Here is a 24,625-nt window from a genome sequence, read left to right on the forward strand (position 1 = left end):
CTATTACATTTAGCAAACAACAACATGGGTGCAAAAAAAATCTACATTAAAACCCTTCGTTGGAATGCTTTACACTTTCCACAGAACAGAAACTAAAATAACCTGTTATACAATTAGTCACAAATACAGTCCTTGAGTTTTTTGCCCATACAAATGAGTAATTGTCTAAAACATGTCTTCTTTGTAGCAGCTAGGCCCTGCCACCACTGTGCTTGGCTGAGTTCACAAATCTATTGTAACCTGTAGCTTCCCTGTAACTTCTCTGGCTCTCCTCTCCTGCTAAGCTTGGCTTCCTGGCAGTAATTAAAACCTTCTGCCACTGCCATAACTGCTGCTGCTGCTAGAACTGCCATAGCCACCTTGGTTTCATGGTTTGGCAAAGTATTGGCCTCCACCACCATAGGGGCCAAAGCTTCTGCCTCCAAAACTTCCTCCTTTCATGGGTCCAAAATTTGAGGATTGATTGTTGTAATTGCCAAAATCGTTATAGCTTCCTCCACCTCCAAAGTTGCTTCCATCATTACCGTTATAGCCTTCCACACTGTCACTGTATCCACCACCACCTCGACTGCCACCAAAGCCACCTCAACCACTGAAGTTCCCTCCATGACCAAAGTTGTCATTCCCACCAAAACCACCTCCAAGACCAGCACCAAAGTTTCCAGAACCACTTCGGCCTCTATGGCTGGACTAAGCACCAGCCATCTCTTGCTTCAACAGGGCTTTCCTTACTTCACAGTTGTGGCCATTCACAGTATGGTATTTTTGAATGACAATCTTATATACAGAGTCATGGTCATCAAAGTTCACAAAAGCAAAACCTCTCTTTTTGTCACTGCCTCGGTCAGTCATGATCTCAATCACTTCAATTTTCCCATACTGTTCAAAATAATCTCTTGGATGATGTTCTTCAGTGTCTTCTTTAATGCCACCAACAAAAATATTTTTCACAGTTAAGTGAAACCAGGTCTTTGAGACTCTTCTCAGGAGACAGCCCTCTTTGGTTCCACGACTCTTCTGTCCGCCTTGTGCGGCAGAGAGTTCATGGCTGCATCCACCTCCTCCGTGGTGGTGTACATGATGAACCCAAAGCCTCTGGAGCACTTGGTGTTGGGGTCGCTCATTACCACACAGTCCGTAAGTGTCCCCCATTGCTCAAAATGGCTCCTCAGAATCTCATCGGTTGTTTCAAAGCTCAAACCTCCCATGAAGAGCTTCCGCAGATGCTTAGGCTCTTTGGTAGACTCTGACTTAGACATGATGGCGGTGGTAGGAGAGACTTTTAACGATGCTTACTCGGTAGCGTGCAGGGGCAGAAAGGCCTAACTAGAATTTAAATAAAATATTGGAATGAAAATAAAAAGAAGAGTTTCAATTTGAATGGAATTTGAGCTGGCCACCTGAGGACAAGGTTGCTTTCTCATTCAAAGTCCAACTATGTCAACAAGCACATGAGAAAATGCTCCACATCACTTGCCATCAGGGAAATACAAATCAAAACCACAATGAGATACCACCTCACACCAGTGAGAATGGGGAAAATTAACAAGGCAGGAAACCACAAATGTTGGAGAGGATGTGGAGAAAGGGAACCCTCTTGCACTGTTGGTGGGAATGTGAACTGGTGCAGCCACTCTGGAAAACTGTGTGGAGGTTCCTCAAACAGTTAAAAATAGATCTGCCCTACGACCCAGCAATTGCACTGCTGGGGATTTACCCCAAAGATACAGATGCAGTGAAATGCTAGAACACCTGCACCCCGATGTTTCTAGCAGCCATGTCCACAATAGCCAAACTGTGGAAGGAGTCTCGGTGTCCATTGAAAGATGAATGGATAAAAAAGATGTGGTCTATGTATACAATGGAATATTACTCAGCCATTAGAAACGACAAATACCCCCCATTTGCTTCGACATAGATGGAACTGGAGGGTATTATGCTGAGTGAAATAAGTCAATTGGAGAAGGACAAACATTATATGATTTCATTCATTTGGGGAATATAAAAAATAGTGAAAGGTAATAAAGAGGAAAGGAGAGAAAGTGAATGGGAAATATCAGAGAAGGAGACAGAACATGAGAGACTCCTAACTTTGGGAAATGAGCAAGGGGTGGTGGAAAGGGAGGTGGGTGGGGGGGTGGGGGTCATTGGGTGATGGGCACTGAGGGGGGCACTTGATGGGATGAGCACTGGGTGTTATGCTATATGTTGGCAAATTGAACTCAATAAAATAAAATAAAATACAAATAAAGTGATTTGAAGACCATCAAAAAAAAGTTTAACTGTGATTGATGTTTCTGTTAGGCCCAGAAGCTTTTAAAGGGGTTTAGGGTAGTTAATAAATAAAGGGAGGGGCAGCCCCAGTGACTTAGTGGTTTAGCGCCACCTTCAGCTTGGGGTGTGATCCTGGAGACCCAGGATCGAGTCCCACATCAGGCTCCCTGCATGTAGCCTGCTTCTCCCTCTGCCTGTGTCTCTGCCTCTCTCTCTGTATCCGTGACTCTCATGAATAAATAAATAAAATCTTTTTAAAAATCAATAAAGGGAGTACACTGGTCTGTAAAATTTCTGGATTTTGTGCAAACTCAATGGTAGCAGCTTTAGATGTTATCTCAGTTTTCAGGGGTTGTGCAAGGGAATCTGGCCCTTTAGTGCCTGAGGGTTGTATAAGGGAGCCTGGTTTGTGTTTCATGATGTGCATATATCCTCTGTTCTTTCTAGAAAAGAATACGTTATCTATACATATACAAAGAAAGATTAATCAATCACATGGGCTAAGGCTGTTTGCTACAGATTAAGACTACTGGGTTGGCTAGAGGGTCTGAGGCAGCCTCAATAGAAGTAATGAGGAGTGATATCAGGTATCCTTTGAAGTTTTATTTAGCTTTATAATTCTTTTATATACTTTAGTTACCTAAATGTAGTTCTGGTTTTTACTAATTAGGTGACTTTGTTTATTTGTTTAGTTTTCCTCGTTTTAAAAAAATGAGTGTAATAAACTCTCACACATTACTGTGATCATTAAATGAGCTAATATATGTAAAAAGAGAGCAAATAGCCAGGCATAGAAAATGTATTCAGTAAATTGTCGCTTCTGTTGTTATTTAGATTTATCCTTCTTCTCTATTAACCCCTCTATCCAGGTTGTTTCTTAAATCAAGAAAGAAGTTCCCTGGAGGCGGGGCAAGATGCAGAAGAGTAGGGTCCCCAAGTCACCTGTCCCCACCACCTTCCTAGATAATTTTCACATCATCCTGAAAACATATGAATTCAGCCTGAGATTTAAAGAGAGAACAGCTGGAATGCTACAGTGAGACGAGCTTGTGCATCTAACAAGGTAGGAAGATGGAAAACAAATAAAGAAATAAAAAAGCATCTAAGGGGGAGGGGTCCCCGTGAGCAGCCAGGATAAGGCCAGGCAACCAGTGCCCTCAGGACAGGAAAGCCCAGTCCCGGAGAAGCAGAAACTACCAATCTTCCCGGATGGAAAGGCACTCGCAGGGAACTCGGGCAGGATCCCAGGAGGGGCAGGGAAGCCCTCAGAGTCCCAGGGGCACTAACAGAGGAACTACACCCCAGGGATGAGCGCACCACACACTGCGGGCCGAGCTCCGTACAGGGCTGGAGTTCCCGCCCTGCGGGGCCCTGGTAGCAGATCAGGTGGCGGCTCTGGCAGCAGCTCCACGCACAGGGGACTGCACAGCACAAGGAACAACTGAGGTGGCAACTCAGGCAGTGGCTCCACACGGAAGAGGCTGCATGGCCCAGGAGCAGCTCGGGCGGGGGCTCAAGCAGTGGCTCCACGAGGAGGGGGCTGTGCAGCCCGGGGAGTGCAATTCCAGCAGTGCAGGCCCTGGAGCCCAAGGCGTCGAGGGACACAGCCCAGGATCCAGCGTTCCCCCCAGGACATGCGGAGGCCGGGAGGACACAGGCAGCAAGGATGCTCCTGCCACCGGCTGGCCCTAAGATGTGCAGATTGGAGCCCCTGCCCCCGGAGCACCCAGGCCCCCTGTGCCCTGGGACTCTGTGGTAGTTACTGCTGGAGCTGACTCCAGAGCTGGAGAGCTGGCGGCCGCCACTGTTGTTGTTCCCCCTGGTGTCAACTTGTACCTGGAATTGAGCAGGGCTGACAGGGAGCAGAGGCCTCACAGGATAAACAGCTCCCACTGAGCTATGTAACTGACAGGGGGCTGGGCAGCTCCGCCAGGTACAAAAACCTGATATTCAGCACAGAAGGCCCCTCCCACAGAAGGCCGGTGGGAAGGACAGGGGAAGAGCAAGTTCTTGACCAGGCATCCCTGGAAAGTGCCAGGGGAAGTCTAGGGAGTTACATTACATACAATCAGAGGATACCCCTCCTTGTTTTTTGTTTTCTATTTGTTTCCCCCCCTTATCTCTCTTTTTCTCCTTTTTCTACTACAACTTGTTTTTAGTCACTCTGCACTGAGCAAAATGACTAGAAGGAAAAACTCACCACAAAAGGAAGAATCCGAAACATACCTCTCTCCCACAGAGTTATAGAATTTGGATTACAATTCAAAGTCAGAAAGCCAATTCAGAAGCACAATTATAAAGCTACTGGGGGCTCTACAAAAAAAAAGCATAAAAGATTCAAGACACATCATGACTGCAGAATTTAGATCTAATCAGGCTGAAATTAAAAATCAATTAAATGAGATGTAATCCAAACTGGAGGTCCTAACAACAAGGGTTAAAGAGGTAGAAGAATGAGTGAGTGACATAGAAGACAAGTTGATAGCAAGGAAGGAAGCTGAGGGAAAAAGAGAAAAACAATTAAAACATCATAAATAATAGTGAAAGGGAATATAAGGGAAGGGAGAAGAAATGTGTGGGAAATATCAGAAAGGGAGACAGAATGTAAAGACTGCTAACTCTGGGAAACGAACTAGGGGTGGTAGAAGGGGAGGAGGGCAGGGGGTGGGAGTGAATGGGTGACGGGCACTGGGTGTTATTCTGTATGTTAGTAAATTGAACACCAATAAAAAAAATAAAATAAAATAAATAAAAAAAAAACATCATGAAGAAAGGTTAAGGGAAATAAATGACTGCCTCAGAAGGAAAAATCTACGTTCAGTTGGGGTTCTAGAGGGCACCAAAAGAGACAGAGGACCAGAAAGTGTATTTCAACAAATCATAGCTGAGAACTTCCTGAACTTGAGAAGGGGAACAGGCATTCGGATCCAGGAGATAGAGAGGTCCCTCCCTTTAATCAATAAAAACCGTTAAACACCCCAACATTTAATAGTGAAACTTCAAAATTCCAAAGATAAAGAGAAGATTCTTAAAGCAACAAGAGACAAAAGATACCTAAGAGGGAGAGGGGAGAGGTATTAGGGGAGAGGTATTAGGTTAACAGCAGACCTCTCCACAGAGACCTGGCAGGCCAGAAAGGGCTGGCAGAATATATTCAGGGTCTTAAATGAGAAAAACATGATGCCACAAATACTCTATCCAGCAAGGTTCCCATTCAGAATATCAGGAGAGATAAAGAGCTTCCAAGATAAGCAGAAACTGAAATAGTATGTGACCACCAAACCAACTCTGCAAGAAATATTAAGGGGGACGCTGTAAAAGAAAGAGGAAGTCCAAGGAAACAATCCACAAAACAGGGACGGAATAGGTTTCATGGTGACACTAAATTCATATCTTTCAATAGTAACTCTGAACGTGAACGGGCTTAATGATCCCATCAAAAGGCGCAGGGTTTCAGACTGGATAAAAAAGCAGGACCCATCTATTTGCTATCTGCAAGACACTCATTTAGACATAAGGACACCTACAGCCTGAAAATAAAAGGTTGGAGAACCATTTACCATTCAAGTGGTCCTCAAAAGAAAGCAGGGATAGCCACCCTCATATCAGATAAATTAAAGTGTATCCCAAAGACTAGTAAGAGATGAAGAGGGACACTATATCATACTTCAAGGATTTATCCAACAAGAGGACCTAACAATCATGAATATTTATGCCCTGAATGTGGGAGCTGCAAAGTATACCAATCAATTAATAACCAAAGTTAAGACATACTTAGATAATAATATACTTATACCTGGAGACTGGAATATGGCATTTTGTACAGTTGAAAGATCTTCTAAGCACAACATTTCCAAAGAAACAAGAGCTTTAAATGATACACTGGAACAGATGGATTTCACAGATATTTACAGAATTTTACATCCAAATGCAACTGAATACATATTCTTCTTAAGTGCACATGGAACTTTCTCCAGAATAGATCACATACTGGGTCACATATCAGGTTTTAATCGATAGCAAAAGATTGCGATTGTCCCCTGCATATTTTAAGACCATAATGCTGTGAAACTAGAACTAAATAACAAAAAGAAGTTTGGAAGGATTTCAAACACATGGAGGCTAAGGACCATGCTGTTCAAAGATGAAAGAGTCAACCATGAAATTAGAGAAGAATTAAAAATACTCATGGAAACTAATGAGAAAGAAGATACAACCGTTCAAAATCTTTAGGATACAACAAAAGCAGTCTTGAAGGGGAATTACATCGCAATACAAGCATCCATCCAAAAACTGAAAAGAACACAAATACAAAAGCTAGCCTTGCACCTAATGGAGCTGGAGAAAAAACAGCAAATGAAACCTTTACCCAGCAGAAGAAGACAATAAAGATTCGAGGATAACTCAAGGAAATAGAGACCAGAAGAACTGTGGAACAGATCTACAAAACCAGGAGTTGGTTCTTTGAAAGAATTAATAAGATAGATAAACCATTAACCAGCCTTATTAAAAAGAAGAGAGAAAAGACTCAAATTAATAAAATCAAGAATGAGAAAGGAGGTATCACCACCAATACCAAGGAAATACAAACGATTTAAAAAACATATTATGAGCCAATATATACAAAGAAATTAGGCAATCTACAAGAAATGGAAGCATTTCTGGAAAAACACAAACTACCAAACCTGGAACAGGACGAAATAGAAAACCTGAACAGGCCAATAACCAGGGAGGAAATTGAAGCAGTCATCAAAAACCTCCCAAGACACGAAAGTCCAGGGCCAGATGGGTTCCCAGGGGAATTCTATCAAACATTTAAAAAAGAAACCATACTTAATCTAAGAAAGCTGTTTGGAAAGATAGAAAGAGATGGAGTACTTCCAAACTCGTTCTAAAAATCCAGCATCACCTTAATTCCAAAACCTAAGACCCCACAAAAAAGGAGAAATATAGACCAATCTCCCTGATGAACACAGATGCAAAAATTCTCAACAAGAGACTAGCCAATAGGATCCAACATGTAGATAAAGAAGATTATTCACCATGACCAAGTGGGATTTATCCCCAGGGTGCAAAGCTGGTTCAAACTTGTAAAACAATCAATGTTATTGATCATATCAACAAGAGAAAAAACAAGAACCATATGATCCTGTAAATAGATGCACAGAAAGCATTTGACAAAATACAGCATCCATTCCTGATCAAAACTCTTCAGAGTGTAGGGATAGAGGGAACTTTCCTCGACATCTTAAAAGCCATCTACGAAAAGCCCACAGCAAATATCATTCTCAATGGGGAAGTACTGGGAGCCTTTCCCTTAAGATCAGGAACAAGACAGGGATGTCCACTTTCACCACTGCTATTCAATATAGTACTGGAAGTCCTAGCCTCAGCCATCAGACAACAAAAAGACATTAAAGACATTCAAATTGGCAAAGAAGAAGTCAAACTCTCCCTCTTCACCGATGACATGATACTCTACATAGAAAACCCAAAAGTCTCCACCCCAAGATTGCTAGAACTCATACAGCAATTTGGTAGCGTGGCAGGATACAAAATCGATGCCCAGAAATCAGTGGCATTTCTATACACTAACAATGAGACTGAAGAAAGAGAAATTAAGGAGTCAATTCCATTGACAATTGCACCCAAAAGCATAAGATACCTAGGAATAAACCTAACCAAAGAAGTAAAGGATGTATACCCTAAAAACTATAGAACACTTCTGAAAGAAATTGAGGAAGACACAAAGAGATGGAAAAATATTCCATGCTCATGGATTGGCAGAATTAATATTGCCAAAATGTCAATGTTACCCAGGGCAATTTACATGTTTAGTGCAATCCCTATCAAAATACCATGGACTTTCTTCAGAGAGTTAGAACAAATTATTTTAAGATTTGTGTGGAATCAGAAAAGACCCCGAATAGCCAGGGGAATTTTAAAAAAGAAAACCATATCTGGAGGCATCACAATGCCAGATTTCAGGTTGTACTACAAAGCTGTGGTCATCAAGACACTGTGGTACTGGCACAAAAACAGACACATAGATCAATGGAACAGAATAGAGAACCCAGAAGTGGACCCTGAAATTTATGGTCAACTAATATTCGATAAAGGAGGAAAGACTATCCATTGGAAGAAAGACAGTCTCTTCAATAAATGGTGCTGGGAAAATTGGACATCCACATGCAGAAGAATGAAACTAGACCACTCTCTTTCACCATACACAAAGATAAACTCAAAATGGATGAAAGATCTAAATGTGAGACAAGATTCCATCAAAATCCTAGAGAAGACCACAGGCAACACCCTTTTCGAACTCGGCCATAGTAACTTCTTGCAAGATACATCCACGAAGGCAAAAGAAACAAAAGCAAAAATGAACTATTGGGACTTCATCAAGATAAGAAGCTTTTGCACAGCAAAGGATACAGTCAACAAAACTCAAAGACAACCTACAGAATGGGAGAAGATATTTGCAAATGACATATCAGATAAAGGGCTAGTTTCCAAGATCTCTAAAGAACTTCTTAAACTCAACACCAAAGAAACAAACAATCCAATCATGAAATGGGCAAAAGACATGAACAGAAATCTCACAGAGGAAGACATAGACATGGCCAACATGCATATGAGAAAATGCTCTGCATCACTTGCCATCAGGGAAATACAAATCAAAACTACAATGAGATACCACCTCACACCAGTGAGAATGGGGAAAATTAACAAGGCAGGAAACAACAAATGTTGGAGAGGATGCGGAGAAAAGGGAACCCTCTTACACTGTTGGTGGGAATGTGAACTGGTGCAGCCACTCTGGAAAACTGTGTGGAGGTTCCTCAAACAGTTAAAAATATACCTGCCCTACGACCCAGCAATTGCACTGTTGGGGATTTACCCCAAACATACAAATGCAATGAAACGCCGGGACACCTGCACCCCGATGTTTATAGCAGCAATGGCCACGATAGCCAAACTGTGGAAGGAGCCTCGGTGTCCAACGAAAGATGAATGGATCAAGAAGATGTGGTTTATGTATACAATGGAATATTACTCAGCTATTAAAAATGACAAATACCCACCATTTGCTTCTACGTGGATGGAACTGGAGGGTATTATGCTGAGTGAAGTAAGTCAGTCGGAGAAGGACAAACATTATATGTTCTCATTCATTTGGGGAATATAAATAATAATGAAAGGGAATATAAGGGAAGGGAGAAGAAATGTGTGGGAAATATCAGAAAGGGAGACAGAACGTAAAGACTGCTAACTCTGGGAAACAAACTAGGGGTGGTAGAAGGGGAGGAGGGCGGGGGGTGGGAGTGAATGGGTGACGGGCACTGGGTGTTATTCTGTATGTTAGTAAATTGAACACCAATAAAAAATAAATTAAAAAAAAAGAAGTAAAGGATGTATACCCTAAAAACTATAGAACACTTCTGAAAGAAATTGAGGAAGACACAAAGAGATGGAAAAATATTCCATGCTCATGGATTGGCAGAATTAATATTGCCAAAATGTCAATGTTACCCAGGGCAATTTACATGTTTAGTGCAATCCCTATCAAAATACCATGGACTTTCTTCAGAGAGTTAGAACAAATTATTTTAAGATTTGTGTGGAATCAGAAAAGACCCCGAATAGCCAGGGGAATTTTAAAAAAGAAAACCATATCTGGGGGCATCACAATGCCAGATTTCAGGTTGTACTACAAAGCTGTGGTCATCAAGACACTGTGGTACTGGCACAAAAACAGACACATAGATCAATGGAACAGAATAGAGAACCCAGAAGTGGACCCTGAAATTTATGGTTAACTAATATTCAATAAAGGAGGAAAGACTATCCACTGGAAGAAAGACAGTCTCTTCAATAAATGGTGCTGGGAAAATTGGACATCCACATGCAGAAGAATGAAACTAGACCACTCTCTTTCACCATACACAAAGATAAACTCAAAATGGATGAAATATCTACATGTGAGACAAGATTCCATCAAAATCCTAGAGGAGAACACAGGCAACACCTTTTTTGAACTCAGCCACAGTAACTTCTTGCAAGATACATCCAGGAAGGCAAAAGAAACAAAAGCAAAAATGAACTATTGGGACTTCATCAAGATAAGAAGCTTTTGCACAGCAAAGGATACAGTCAACAAAACTCAAAGACAACCTACAGAATGGGATAAGATATTTGCAAATGACTTATCAGATAAAGGGCTAGTTTCCAAGCTCTATAAAGAACTTATTAAACTCAACACCAAAGAAACAATCCAATCATGAAATGGGCAAAATACATGAAGAGAAATCTCACAGAGGAAGACATAGACATGGCCAACACGCACATGAGAAAATGCTCTGCATCACTTGCCATCGACATCTTAAAAGCCATCTATGAAAAGCCCACAGCAAATATCATTCTCAATGGGGAAGCACTGGGAGCCTTTCCCCTAACATCAGGAACAAGACAGGTATATTCACTCTCACCACTGCTCTTCAACTAGTACTAGACGTCCTTGCCTCAGCAATCAGGCAACAACAACAAGAAAAAGAAGTGTTTGAAACTAGAATTTGGGTTTGTATTCTTTGAAAGGGCCCTTTCTGTATTGACCAGGTCCCAGAGCATACTTCACATGTATGAACCTTTGGTTTTTCAGAATGAAGTCAATAGGTCAATAGGGATGAGAGGCAAGCTGGTTGCCCATCACCAACTTTGACACAGCTGGATAATCAGCAAGCATTCAGGACAAGAAAGCCAGGTTTTTTTGGAGGGGTGGGAAGATATTAGACATTGATTAACTTGGTTAGCCTAGGCCCTATGGGGAACTCACCAGCAATCACTGAGAGCTGGCTCTCTGAGTCAGAGCCCCATTGACATGGACTATAAAACAAGAACTTGTTAGAAATATAGCAAGGTGATGGGAATGTCCACATGAGAACCAAAGTTCTACATTTTGAACAAGAATGGGATAAATCTGGGAATGAGATGTCTAAATTTGTTTCTACTTCCCCAAAAATGAGACCAGAGCCCTCCTAAAACCTATTGCTCAGTCTAAATATAAATGTGCTCTATTGGGCACCTTCAAATGCCCTAGACCTCCCAAAGTCCATATAGTTCTAGAACCAAACTTTTAGGGGCCCAGTGTCCATATCTACCCCACAAGCCCAAACACTCTGCTAATCTTCCTAGTTTAATGCAGATGAAATTAAAAAAGAGGAAAAGGGTGGAAGGGATCCCTGGTTGGCGCAGCGGTTTAGCACCTGCCTTTGGCCCAGGGCGCGATCCTGGAGACCCGGGATCGAATCCCACATCAGGCTCCCGGTGCATGGAGCCTGCTTCTCCTTCTGCCTATGTCTCTGCCTCTCTCTCTCTCTCTGTGACTATCATAAATAAATAAAAATTTTTAAAAATGTTAAAAAAAAGGGGGTGGAAAGGAGTACATAAAATGGCAAATTTCTCATGAGATGAAATCAGAAAAGAACCCAAATAGCCAGGGGAATATTGGAAAAGAAAACCAGAGCTGGGGGCATCACAATGCCAGATTTCAGGTTGTACTACAAAGCTGTAATCATCATGACATATGGTACTGCCACAAAAACAGACACATAATCAATGGACCAGAATAGAGAACCCAGAAATGGGCCCTCAACTATATGGTCAACTAATATTCGACAAAAAAGAAAAGATAATCCACTGGAAAAAGGACAACCTCCTCAATATATGATGGTGGGAAAATTGACAGCCACGTGCAGAAGACTGAAACTAGACCATTCTCTTATACCATATACAATGATAAACTCAAAATGGATGAAAGATCTAAATGGGAGACAAGATTCTATCAAAATCCTAGAGGAGAACACAGACAACACCTTTTTTGAATATGGCCACAGCAACTTCCTGCAAGATACGTCTTGAAGGTAAGGGAAACAAAAGCAAAAATGAACTATTGGGATTTCATCAAGATAAAAAGCTTCTGCACAGCAAAAGAAACAGTCAACAAAACTAAGGACGACATACAGAATGGGAGAAGATATTTGCAAATGACATATCAGATAAAGGGCTAGTATCCAAGATCTATGAAGGACTTATTAAACTCAACAGCAAAGAAACAAACAATCCAATCATAAAATGGGCAAAGGACATGAACAGAAATTTCACCAAAGAAGACATACACATGGCCAACAAGCACATGAGAAAATGCTCCACATCACCTGCCATCAGGGAAATACAAATCCTAACTCTGGGAAATGAACTAGGGGTGGTGGAAGGGGAGGAGGGTGGGGGGTGGGGGTGAATGGGTGATGGGCAATGAGGGGGGCACTTGACGGGATGAGCACTGGGAGTTATTTTGTATGTTGGCAAATTGAACACCAATAAAAAATAAATTTATTATTAAAAAAATAAATAAAAAGAGGAAATATGTCATACTGTAAAAAAAAATCAAAACCACAATGAGATACCACCTCACACTAGTGAGAATGGTGAAAATCAACAAGACAGGAAACAACAAATGTTGGAGAGGATGTGGAGAAAGAGAAACCCTCTTGCACTGTTAGTGGGAATGTGAACTGGTCCAGCCACTCTGGAAAACTCTGTGGAGGTTCCTCAAAGAGTTAAACATAGAACTGCTCTACAACCCAGCAATTGCACTGCTGGGGATTTACCCCAAAGATATAGATGCAGTGAAATGCTGAAACACCTGCACCAAATGTTTATAGCAGCAATGTCCATAATAGCAAAACTGTGGAAGGAGCCTCAGTGTCCATTGAAAGATGAATGGATAAAGAAGATGTGGTCTTTGTATACAATGGAATATTACTCAGACATTAGAAAGGACAAATACCCATCCTTGACTTCGATGTGGATGGAACTGGAGGGTATTATGCTGAGTGAAATAAGTCAATTGGAAAAGGACAAACATTATATGGTCTCATTGATTTGGGGAATAGAAAAAATAATGAAAGGGATTAAAGGGGAAAGGAGAGAAAATGAGTGGGAACTATCAGAGAGGGTGACAGAACATGAACGACTCCTAACACTGGGAAATGAACAAGCTAGTGGAAGGGCAGGTGGGTGGGGTGTTGGGGTGGCTGGGTGATGGGCATCAAGGGGGGCACTAGACGGAATGAGCACTGGGTGACATGCTATATGTTGGCAAATTGAACTCTCATTAAAAAAAAAGATACTGATGCAGTGAAAGACCGAGACATCTGCACCCCAATTTTTATAACAGCAATGTGCACAATAGCCGAACTGTGGAAGGAGCCTTGGTGTCCATCGAAGGAAGATGTGAAATTGGGGGGCAGGGAATGATGGCGGAGTAGGGTCTCCAGTCACCTGTCCCCAACCTACCTAGATAACTTTCAAATCCTCCTGAGAATCTATTAATTTGACCTGAAATTTAAAGAGAGAACAGCTGGGGGATCCCTGGGTGGCGCAGCGGTTTGGCGCCTGCCTTTGGCCCAGGGCGCGATCCTGGAGACCCGGGATCGAATCCCACATCGGGCTCCCGGTGCATGGAGCCTGCTTCTCCCTCGGCCTATGTCTCTGCCTCTCTCTCTCTCTCCCTCTCTCTCTCTGTGACTATCATAAATAAATAAAAATTGAAAAAAAATATTAAAAAAAAGAGAGAGAACAGCTGGAATGCTACAGAGAGAACAGTTTGCACGTTTAACAAGGTAGGAAGACGGAAAAAAATAAAATAAAAAAGAATCAAGTGGGGAGGGGCCCCCGTGAGGAGCAAGGCTAAGGCCGGCAACTGAAAGCGCCCCGGGACAGGAAAGCCCTGTCCAGGAGAAGCAGGAAGTTTAAAATTCCGCACCAGATTCTTCCCAGAGGGAAAGATGCTTAGCAAGGAACTCGGGCAGAACCACAGGGGGGCAGTGGAGCCACAGTTTCCCAGAGTCACTAACAGAGGAAATGCGCCTTGGGGAGAGAGCCCCATGAGCGTCAAGCCAAGCTCGGTAAAGGGCTGGAGCAAACGCCAGGTGGGGTCTCAGGCAGAAGCTCAGGTGGTGGCTGCAGGCAGAGGGGGGCTGCGCCCTGATGCCTTCGGGAGCCATAGCCCCAGTGGCATGACTCTAGCAGCACAAGCTCCGGATCCCAGGGTGCCAAGGGACACAGCCCAGGAACCTTCACTCCCTCCGGGTCAGGCAGAGGCGGGGAGGGCACAGGACAGAGAGGCCGCTCCTGTCGCCAAGAGCCCCCAAGCTCTGCAGTTCAGTGCCCCACGCCACTGGAGCAACCAGGCAAGTGAGGACTGGGAGCTGCCTTAGTTACTGCAGGAGCTGACTCCAGAGCTGGAGAGCTAGGTGCCGCCAGTGGTGTTGTCCCTCCTGGTGTCACCCTGTGCCTGACAGGGGCCACCACAGAACAGGGGCCTATGGGGTAAACAGCTCCTCCCACTGGGCCCTGCACCTGGCAGGAGGTGAGGCAGCAACCCCAGATATACACAACCAGAGAATCAGCACAGCAGATCCTCCCCCAGAAGACCAGATGGAAAGACAGAGGAAGAGCAAGTTCTTGACCAAGCAGCATTGGAAAGCTCCAGGGGAATTCGAGGGACTTACAGTATATAGAACCAGAGGATACCCCCTCCTTGTTTTGTTGTTTTGGTTTGTTTTCTTTTTTTTTTCTTCTTTTTCCAGTACAACACGTTTTTAGCCACTCTGCAATGAGCAAAATGACTAGAAAGAAGAACTCACCACAAAAGAAAAAATCAGAAACAATACAGACTGCCACAAAGTTACAAAATTTGGATTACAATTCAAGGTCAGAAAACCAATTCAGAAGCACAATTATGAAGCTACTGGTGGCTCCAGAAAAAAAGCATAAAGGATTCAAGAGACTTCATGACTGCAGATTTAGGTCTAATCAGGCCAAAATTAAAAATCAATTAAATGAGATGCAATTCAAACAGGAGGTCCTAACGATGAGAGTTAATGAGGTAGAAGAAAGATTGAGTGACATAGAAGACAAGTTGATGGGAAAGAAGGAAGCTGAGGAAGAAAGAGAACAACAATTAAAAGACCATGAGGAAAGGTTAAGGGTAATAAATGAGCACCTTTGAAGGAAAAAAATCTACGTTTAATTGGGGTTCCAGAGGGCACCGAAAAGGACAGAGGATCAGAAAGTGTACTTGAACAAATCATAGCTGAGAACTTGGGGAGGGAAACAGGCATTCAGATCCAGGAGATAGAGAGGTCCCCCCTAAAATCAATAAAAACCATTCAACACCTTGATATTTAATAGTGAAACTTGCAAACTCCAAAGATAAAGAGAAAATCCTTAAAGCAGCAAGACACAAGAGATCCCAAACTTGTATCAAGAAAAATATTAGATTAACAGCATACCTTTCCACAGTGACCTGGCACACCAGAAAGGGCTGGCAGTATATATTCCTGGTCCTAAATGACAAGATCCTGCAGACAAGAATATCCAGCAAGGCTCTTGTTGAGAATAGGAGAGATAAAGAGCTTCCAAGCAAGGCAGAAACTGAAAGAATATGTAACCACAGGGGATCCTTGGGTAGCTCAGCAGTTTAGCATCTGCCTTCGGCCCAGGTGTGACCCTGAAGTCCCAGGATCAAGGCCCACATTGGGGTCCCTGAATGGAGCCTGCATCTCCCTCTGCCTGTGTCTCTGCCTCTCTCTCTCTTTCTCTATGAATAAATAAATAAAATATTTTAAAACAGAATATGTGGTCACCAAACCAGCTCTGCAAGAAATACTAAGGGGGACCCTGAAAAAGAAAGAGGAAGCCCAAAGAAATAAGCCATAAAAACAGGGACTGGAGAGGTATTATGATGACACTAAATTCATATCTTTCAATAGTAACTCTGAACGTGAATGGGCTAAATGATCCCATCAAAAGGCACAGGGTTTAAGACTGGATAGAAAAAGCAATACCCATCTATTTCCTGTCTACAAGAGACTCACTTTAGACCTAAGGACACTTAGCCTGAAAATGAAAGGTTGGAGAACCATTTATGATTCAAATGGCCCTCAAAAGAAAGCACGGGTAGCAGTCCTTATATCAGATAAATTAAAGCTATCCCAAAGACTGTAGTAAGAGATGAAGAGGGACACTATATCATACTTAAAGGATCTATCCAACAAGAGGACCTAAGAATCATGAATATTTATGCCCTGAATATGGGAGCTGCCAAGTATATCAATCAATTAATAACCAAAGTTAAGGCATACTTAGATAATAATACACTTATCCTGAGAGCCGGCGCCTCCTGCAAATGACAGATCTTCTAGGCACAACATCTCCAAAGAAACAGGAGCTTTAAATGTTACACTGGACCACAGGGGTTTCACAGTAATTTACATAAGTTTACATCTGAACCTAACTGAATACATTCTACTCAAATGCACATGGAACTTTTGCCAGAATAGACCACATCCTGGTTCACAACTCAGGTCTTAACTGATACCAAAGGATTGGGTTTGTCCCCTGTATATATTCAGACCATAATGCTTTGAAATTTGAATTCAATCACCAGAAGAAATTTGCAAGAAATTCAAACACACGGAGGTTAAAGACCATCCTGCTCAAAGATGAAAGGGTCAACCAGGAAATTAAGGAAGAATTAAAAAGATTCATGGAAACTAATGAGAATGATGATACAACCATTCAAAATCTTTGGGATACAGCAAAAGCAGGTCTGAGGGGGAAATACATCGCAATACAACCATCCATCCAAAAACTGGAAAGAACTCAAATACAAAAGCTAACCTTGCACCTAAAGAAGCTGGGGAAAAAACAGCAAATAGGTCCTACACCCAGCAGAAGAAGAGAGTTAATAAAGATTCGAGCAGACTCAATGAAATAGAGACCAGAAGAACTGTGGAAAAGATCAACAAAACCAGAAGTTGGTTCTTTGAAAGAATTAATAGGATAGATAAACCATTAGCTAGGATTATGAAACACAAAAGAGAAAAGACTCTAATAAAAGCACGAATGAAAAAGGAGAGATCACAACCAATTTCAAGGAAATAGACATGATTTTAAAAATGTATTATTAGCAGATATATACAAAGAAATTAGGCAATCTAGAAGAACTGGAGGCATTTCTGAAAAACACAAACTACCAAAACTGGAAGAGGAAGAAATATAAAACCTGAACAGACTGATTACCAGGGAGGAAATTGAAGCAGTCATCAAAAACCTCCCAAGACACAAAAGTCCAGGGCCAGATAGCTTCCCAGGGGAATTCTATCAAACGTTTAAAGAAGAAACCATACCGATTCTACTAAAGGGGTTCAAAAAGATAAAAAGAGACGGAGTACTTCCAAACTCGTTCGATGAGGCCAGCATCACCTTCATTCCAAAACCAGACAAAGACCCCACCAAAAAGGAGATTTATAGACCAATCTCCCTGATGAACTCAGATGCGAAAATTCTCAACAAGATACTGGCCAATTGGATCCAAAAATATGTTAAGAAGATTATTTGCCATGACCAAGTGGGATTTATCCCCAGGATGCAAGGCTAGTTCAACACTCATAAAGCAATCAATGTGATTTATCATATCAATAAGAGAAAAAAACAAGAACCATAGGATCCTCTCAATAGATGCAGAGAAAGCATTTGACAAAATAGAGCATCCATCCATTCCTGATCAAAACTCTTGAGAGAGTAGGGATAGAGGGAACATTCCTCAGCATCTTAAAAGCCATCTATGAATAGCCCACAGCAAGTATCATTCTCAATGGTGAAGCACTTGGAGCCTTTCCCCTAAGATCAGGAACAAGACAGGATGTCCATTCTCACCACTGCTATTCAACAGAGTACTAGAAGTCCTAGCCTCAACAATCAGGCAACAAAAAGAAATAAAAGGCATTCAAATTGGCAAAGAAGAAGTAAAACTCTCCCTCTTCGCAAATGACATATTTTCATAGAAAACCCAAAAGACTTCACCCCAAGGTTGCTACAACTCAAACAGCAATTATGCAGTGTGGCAGGATACAAAATCAATGCCCAGAAGTCAGTGGCATCTCTATACACTCACAATGAGACTGACGAAAGAAAAATGAGGGAGTCAATCCCATTTACAATTGCACCCAGGGATCCCTGGGTGGCGCAGCGGTTTGGCACCTGCCTTTGGCCCAGGGCGCGATCCTGGAGACCCGGGATCGAATCCCACGTCGGGATCCCGGTGCATGGAGCTGCTTCTCCCTCTGCCTGTGTCTCTGCCTCTCTCTCTCTCTGTGACTATCATAAATAAATAAATTTAAAAAAAAATACAATTGCACCCAAAAGCCGAAGATATCTAGGAATAAACCTAACCAAAGATGTAAAGGATCTATAGCCTAAAACCTACAGAATACTTCTGAAAGAAATTGAGGAAGACACAAAGAGATGGAAAAATATTCCACGCTCATGGATTGGAAGTATTAAGATTGTGAAAATGTCAATGTTATCCAGGGCAATTTACACATTTCATGCAATCCCTATAAAAATACCATGAATTTACTTCAGAGAGTTGGAACAAATCATCTTAAGAGTTGTGTGGAATCAGAAAAGACCCTGAATAGCCAGGGGCATATTAAAAAAGAAAACCATACCTGGGAGCATCACAATGGCAGATTTCAGGTTGTACTACAAAGCTGTAGTCATCAAGACCGTGTGGTTCTGGCACAAAAACAGACACATAGACCATGGAACAGAATAGAGAATCCAGAAGTTGACCTTCAACTTTATGGTCAACTAATATTCGACAAAGGAGGAAAGACTATCCACTGGAAAAAAGACAGTCTCTTTAATAAATGGTGCTGGGAAAATTGGACATCCACATCCAGAAAAATGAATCTAGACCATTGTCTTACACCATACACAAAGAGAAACTCAAAATGGATTAAAGATCTAAATATGAGACAAGATTCCATCAAAAATCATAGAGGAGAACACAGGCAACACCCTTTTTGAACTCATCCACAGCAACTTCTTGCAAGATACATCCATGAAGGCAAGAGAAAAAAAGCAAAAATGAATTATTGGGACTTCATCAAGATAAAAAGCTTCTTCACAGCAAAGAAACAGTCAACAAAACTAAAAGACAACCTACAGAATGGGAGAAGATATTTGCAAATGACATATCACATAAAGGGCTAGTATCCAAGTTCTATAAAGAATTTATTAAACTGAACAGCAAAGACCAAACAACCCAATCATGAAATGGGCAAAATACATCAAGAGAAAGTTCACAGAGGAAGAGATAGAGATGGCCAACAAGCACGTGAGAAAATGCTCCACATCACTGACCATCAGGGAAATACAAATGAAAAATACAATGAGATACCACCTCACACCAGTGATAATGGGGAAAATTAACAAGACAGGTAACAAAAAAATTGGAGACAATGTGGAGAAAGGGAAACCCTCCTGTACTGTTGGTGGGAGTGTTAAATGGTACAGCGACTCTGGAAAACTGTGGAGGTTCCTCAAACAGTTAAAACTTGATCTGCCCTACAACCCAGCAATTGCAATGTTGGGGATTTACCCCCAAGATACAGATGCAGTGAAACGCTGGGACACCTGCACTCTGATGTTTTTAGTAGCCATGTCTACAATAGTCAAACTGTGGAAGGAGCCTCGGTGTCCATCAAAAGATGAATGGTTAAAGAAGATGTGGTATATGTATACAATGGAATATTACTCAGCTGTTTGAAATGACAAATACCCACCTTTGCTTCTATTTGGATGGAACTGGAGGTTGTTATGCTGAGTGAAATAAGCCAATCAGAAAAGGACAAACATTATATGGTCTCATTCATTTGGGGAATGTAAAAATTAGTGAAAGGGAATAAAGGGAAAGAGAGAGGATGAGTGAAAATAGGGTGACAGAGCATGAGAGACATCTAACTCTGGGAAACGAACAGGGGGTAGAGGAAGGAGAGGTGGACGGGGGGTTGGGCTGACTGGGTGATGGGCACTTAGGGGGGCACTTGTCCGGTTGAGCACTTGGTGTTATGCTAAATGTTGGCAAATTGAACTCCAATTAAAATAAAAAGAAGCGATAAAAGATTTAAATGTGAGACAATAATCTATCAAAATCCTAGAGTAAACCACAAGCAACACCATTTTTGAACTTGGCCACAGCAACTTCTTTTTTAAGATTTTATTTATTTATTCATGTGAGACACAGAGACAAAGAGAGAGAGAGGGAGAAAGAGAGAGAAAATAGAGAGAGGCAGAGACACAAGCAGAGGGAGAAGCAGGCTCCATGCAGGAAGCCCGATGGGGGACTCGATCCAGGGTCTCCAGAATCATGCCCTGGGCTGAAAGCAGTGCTGAATCGCTGAGCCACCCAGGCTCCCCAGCCACAGAAAATTCTTGCAAGACACATCTATGAAGGCAAGGGAAACAAAAGGAAAAATGAACTATTGGGACTTAAGATCAAAAGCTTCTGCACAGCAAAAGAAACAGTCAACAAAACTAAAAGACAACATACAGAATGGGAGAAGATAATTGTAAATGACATATTACATAAAGGGCTAGTATCCAAATCTATAAAGAACTTATTAAACTCAACAGCAAAAACAAAACAAAACAAAACAATCCAATCATGAAATGGACTGAGGACATGAACAGAAATTTCACAGAGAAAGACAGAGACATGGCCAAAAAGCAATGAGAAAATGCTGTGCATCACTTGCCACCAGGGAAATACAAATCAAAACCACAATGAGATACCACCTCACACCCGTGAGAATGGTGAAAATTAACAAGACAGGAAATAACAAATGTTGGAGAGGTTGTGGAGAAAGGGGAACCCTCCTGCAGTGTTGGTGGGAATGCGAACAGGTACATCCACTCTGGAAAACTGTATGAAGGTTTCTCAAAGAGTTAAAGCACTGGGTGTTATACTATATGTAGGCAAATTGAACTCGAAAAAAATACCAAAAAAAAAAGATGTGGTATATATAAACAATTGAATATTACTCAGCGATTAGAAACAATGAATACCCACATTTGCTTCAATGTGGATAGAACTGGAGGGTATTATGCTGAGTGAAGTAAGTCAATTGGAGAAGGACAAATAGTGCTGTATCGTTAATGCGGGGAATGTAAAACATAGGGAAGGGGATTATAAGAAAAGAAGAGAAAATGAGCGGGAAATATCAGATAGGTTGTCAAAACATGTGAGACTCCTAACTCTGGGAAACGAACAAGGGTTAGTGGAAGAGGAGGTGGGCGGGGGGATGGGGTGCCTAGTTGATGGGCACTGAGGGGGGCACTTGATGGGATGAGCACTGGGTGTCATACCATATTTTGGCAAATCAAACTCCAATAAAAAATATACCAAAAAAGACCCCAATTATGCTCAGTACAGAGACAAAGTGAAAACTTCTCAAAATCTTCAGATTTTGGCTGAGTACAGAGACAAAGTGAAAACTTCTCAAAATCTTCAGATTTTGGCAATATGAGTGAGAGTCTCATCACTCTCATCACATCTTTGCTCTGAATGTGAGCAGAGATCTATTTAGAAATACGAAGAATATGGGAATATCTAGTAAAAGGATCAACATTCTACATTTCAAACAGTAATGAGGAAAGATCTGGAAAGGAGAGAACTAATTTTGTTTCCCTTTGCCCCAGGAATGAGGCCATATCGCTCCTAAACCCTATAATTCAGCCCACACAAACATTTTCTGTTGAGCACCTTCAAATGCCCTAAGATTAAAAATGTCCAAATTTTGAGTGTCCCTTTGGTGCAATATATTGCACAGTCCTAAGAACTCTGCCAGACTCACTTTAAATGAGAGGATACTGCTCTTAAGCACTGTCCCTGAATGGACTCTTGGGTTAATCTAGTTTCAAATAAAAATAAAAGGGTGAGCTCAGCGGTTTGTGTCTGTATCTTGACCGATCTATGGTCAACTGTGAGTCACAAGTCTTCCTTTATTGGAGCTTCTGACTAGACTCTCATGTCAAGCCATTCCGACATAGGTGAAAGTACGGGAGGACACTCAACGGAAATGGGACCTGGGTAACTCTGACGGGAAAAAAAGCCTTGCTGGAAAGCAGCGACTCACAGCCCTCTTAAAAGGCAAGAGAAACTCATGTCAACAGTAAGTGTGGAAGCTCATTTACCCTACCCTGAGTTTAACTCTCTGAGGCAAACAGCCTTTGAATGTAGCTTTCAGCTAGTTCTGCTCTTGCGGGATTTAGTTACAACTAACTAAGGGATAGAGGGAACATTCCTCAGGATCTTAAAAGCTATCTATGAAAATCCCACAAGAAATATCATTCTCAGTGGGGAAGCACTCGGAGCCTTCCCCCTAAGATCAGGAACAAGACAGGGATATCCACTCTCACCACTGCTATTCAACATAGTATTGGAAGTCCTAACCTCAGCAATCAGTCAACAAAAATACATTAAAGGCATTCAAATTTGCAAGGAAGAAGTCAAGATCCAGATGCTTTTATTATGAAGAGCAGATATTCCATGCATGTATAGGATGATCCAGGACATGGTTTGTGCAGAAAATGCCATTTCAAGGCATCCTGCACCAAAGCCCCATTCTAAACGCTTGAACATCAGCAGTAAGGCCCCACATGCTATTGTTGAACCTCTGCTATCTGTATCCACTAGTGGGAAGGGCAGGAAAAACAGCCAAATCCAGAAGATTTCCCTCCCTTTTTGAAGGTATAATGTAGGTCTCTCACAGGGTCGCCATGTATAGACAATGGAGATTTGTTTTTGCCCAAGTTCACAGCTGTTAGCTATTCTGGAGGTGGCCCGCTTGCTATGAGGCTGTGCTACTACTCTTAAAAAAGATTTTATTTATTGATTCATGAGAGACACACACACACAGACGCAGAGACACAGGTATAGGTAGAAGCAGGCTCCATGCAGGGAGACCGATGCAGGACTCGATCCTGGGACTCCAGGATCATGCTCCGAGCCCAAGGCAGGCTCTCAACCACTGAGCCACCCAGGAGTCCCTCCTTTCTCAATATTATCCAGTTCTCAACTCTCAAAAGAAGTTTAAACTTCTGGGTATTCATTTATAACATTTTATTCTTTTATTTAAGTTTTATTTATTTATTTATTTGAGAGAGGGAGACAAGTTGGGAGAAAATCTTCAAGTGGACTCCTCCCTGAAAACAGAGCCTGATATGAGGTTCGATCCGACAACCCATAAGATCATAACATCAGCTTGACCTCCACACCTCCCAGTGTTAGTGTCTACCAGCACCAAAGAGATGGCCCTCGACAGCTGCAATGCAGGAGAGCTTGGATTTCTGACCTAGGTATAGCGCATTTCCACGGCATGTCCTCACTTCGAGTTGGGCTAGGTTCTAACTCCCCAGTGAGAGATGCTAGCTGAAAGCTGCATTCAAGGAATGCTTTCTGCTCAGACCTAAGCATAGTACATTTTCCCTGGGTCCCATCACCTGCACCGAAGCAGTTTCTAACTCCTTTCCTAGGAAGGCATGTTAGAGGCTGCCTTCAAGGATCTCTTGTGCCTCAGAGTTCAGAAGGGACACTGCCCACGAGTCTCCAACCCTCTCTGGACTATGTTCCCATGCCGGTATTGACGAGGGTACTGGAATGCACTCAAAGAACAACGCTTCTGTCTCACGGTGAAGAATAGAGCATTTCAGTGAACCAGGTGGCATTTCCATTGCAACTCGGCGGGGTGTGTAGGTAGCTTCTTCCTCCCTGCTGTGATGGGCTGGAGGGAAGTTGCACTGCACGACTGCATGGTTCTCTGAGTGAAGAAGAGCACATCTCCACGGCACCCCGTAAACTAACCTGGACCTAGGTTCTGACTCGCTCATGCGCCAGGCTGGTTGAAATGTGCATTGCAGGAATGCTTCTCTCGGAGCAGTCAGTACAGTGTATTTCCGTGCGTCTGCACAGATTCTGGGGTCATAAGTTCCTACTGCCTCCTATCTGCGGTTTTCAGGACCTGCCCCACGGAGCACTTGCATCTCAGCGGGAAGTAGATCACATGTCCCTCGATACTCCCCACTTACCTTTGTTAGCTATTGTCATGGGTTTCCGGAGGAGGGTTTGGATGGGGCCTCGGAAGGAACCTTTGTTTCTCACACGTCCGGGTATAGACTTTCCATTTCACGTTCACTCCTCTGTTGCGATTACTTCTGCCACCCCAGATTTCTTGAAAGCCCAGTTGAAAGCTGCCGAGGAGGAGTGCTTGTGCCTGCCCGTGGCACCCGCTCGTCGAACTGTCAGCTGGCCTCTAACTCCCATATGCGAGAGGCGGGTGGGGAGCTGCAGTCCAGGGATGCTTGTATCGGAGACTCTAGCACAGTGCATTTCGTTGGGGTCTCTGCACCTGAAGTATTTATGCGCTCCGATTCCGTTCAT

At 42.4% G+C, this 24,625-nt stretch overlaps 1 pseudogene; it reads right to left on the minus strand.

The window, feature by feature from the left end:
* Nucleotides 1–303: 303 nt before the first annotated feature.
* On the minus strand, nucleotides 304–1,259 carry LOC106558427 (annotated as a pseudogene).
* Between the last annotated feature and the right edge of the window lie 23,366 nt (nucleotides 1,260–24,625).

Source organism: Canis lupus, chromosome X (assembly GCF_011100685.1).
Source record: "Canis lupus familiaris isolate Mischka breed German Shepherd chromosome X, alternate assembly UU_Cfam_GSD_1.0, whole genome shotgun sequence".
Taxonomy (NCBI): domain Eukaryota; kingdom Metazoa; phylum Chordata; class Mammalia; order Carnivora; family Canidae; genus Canis; species Canis lupus.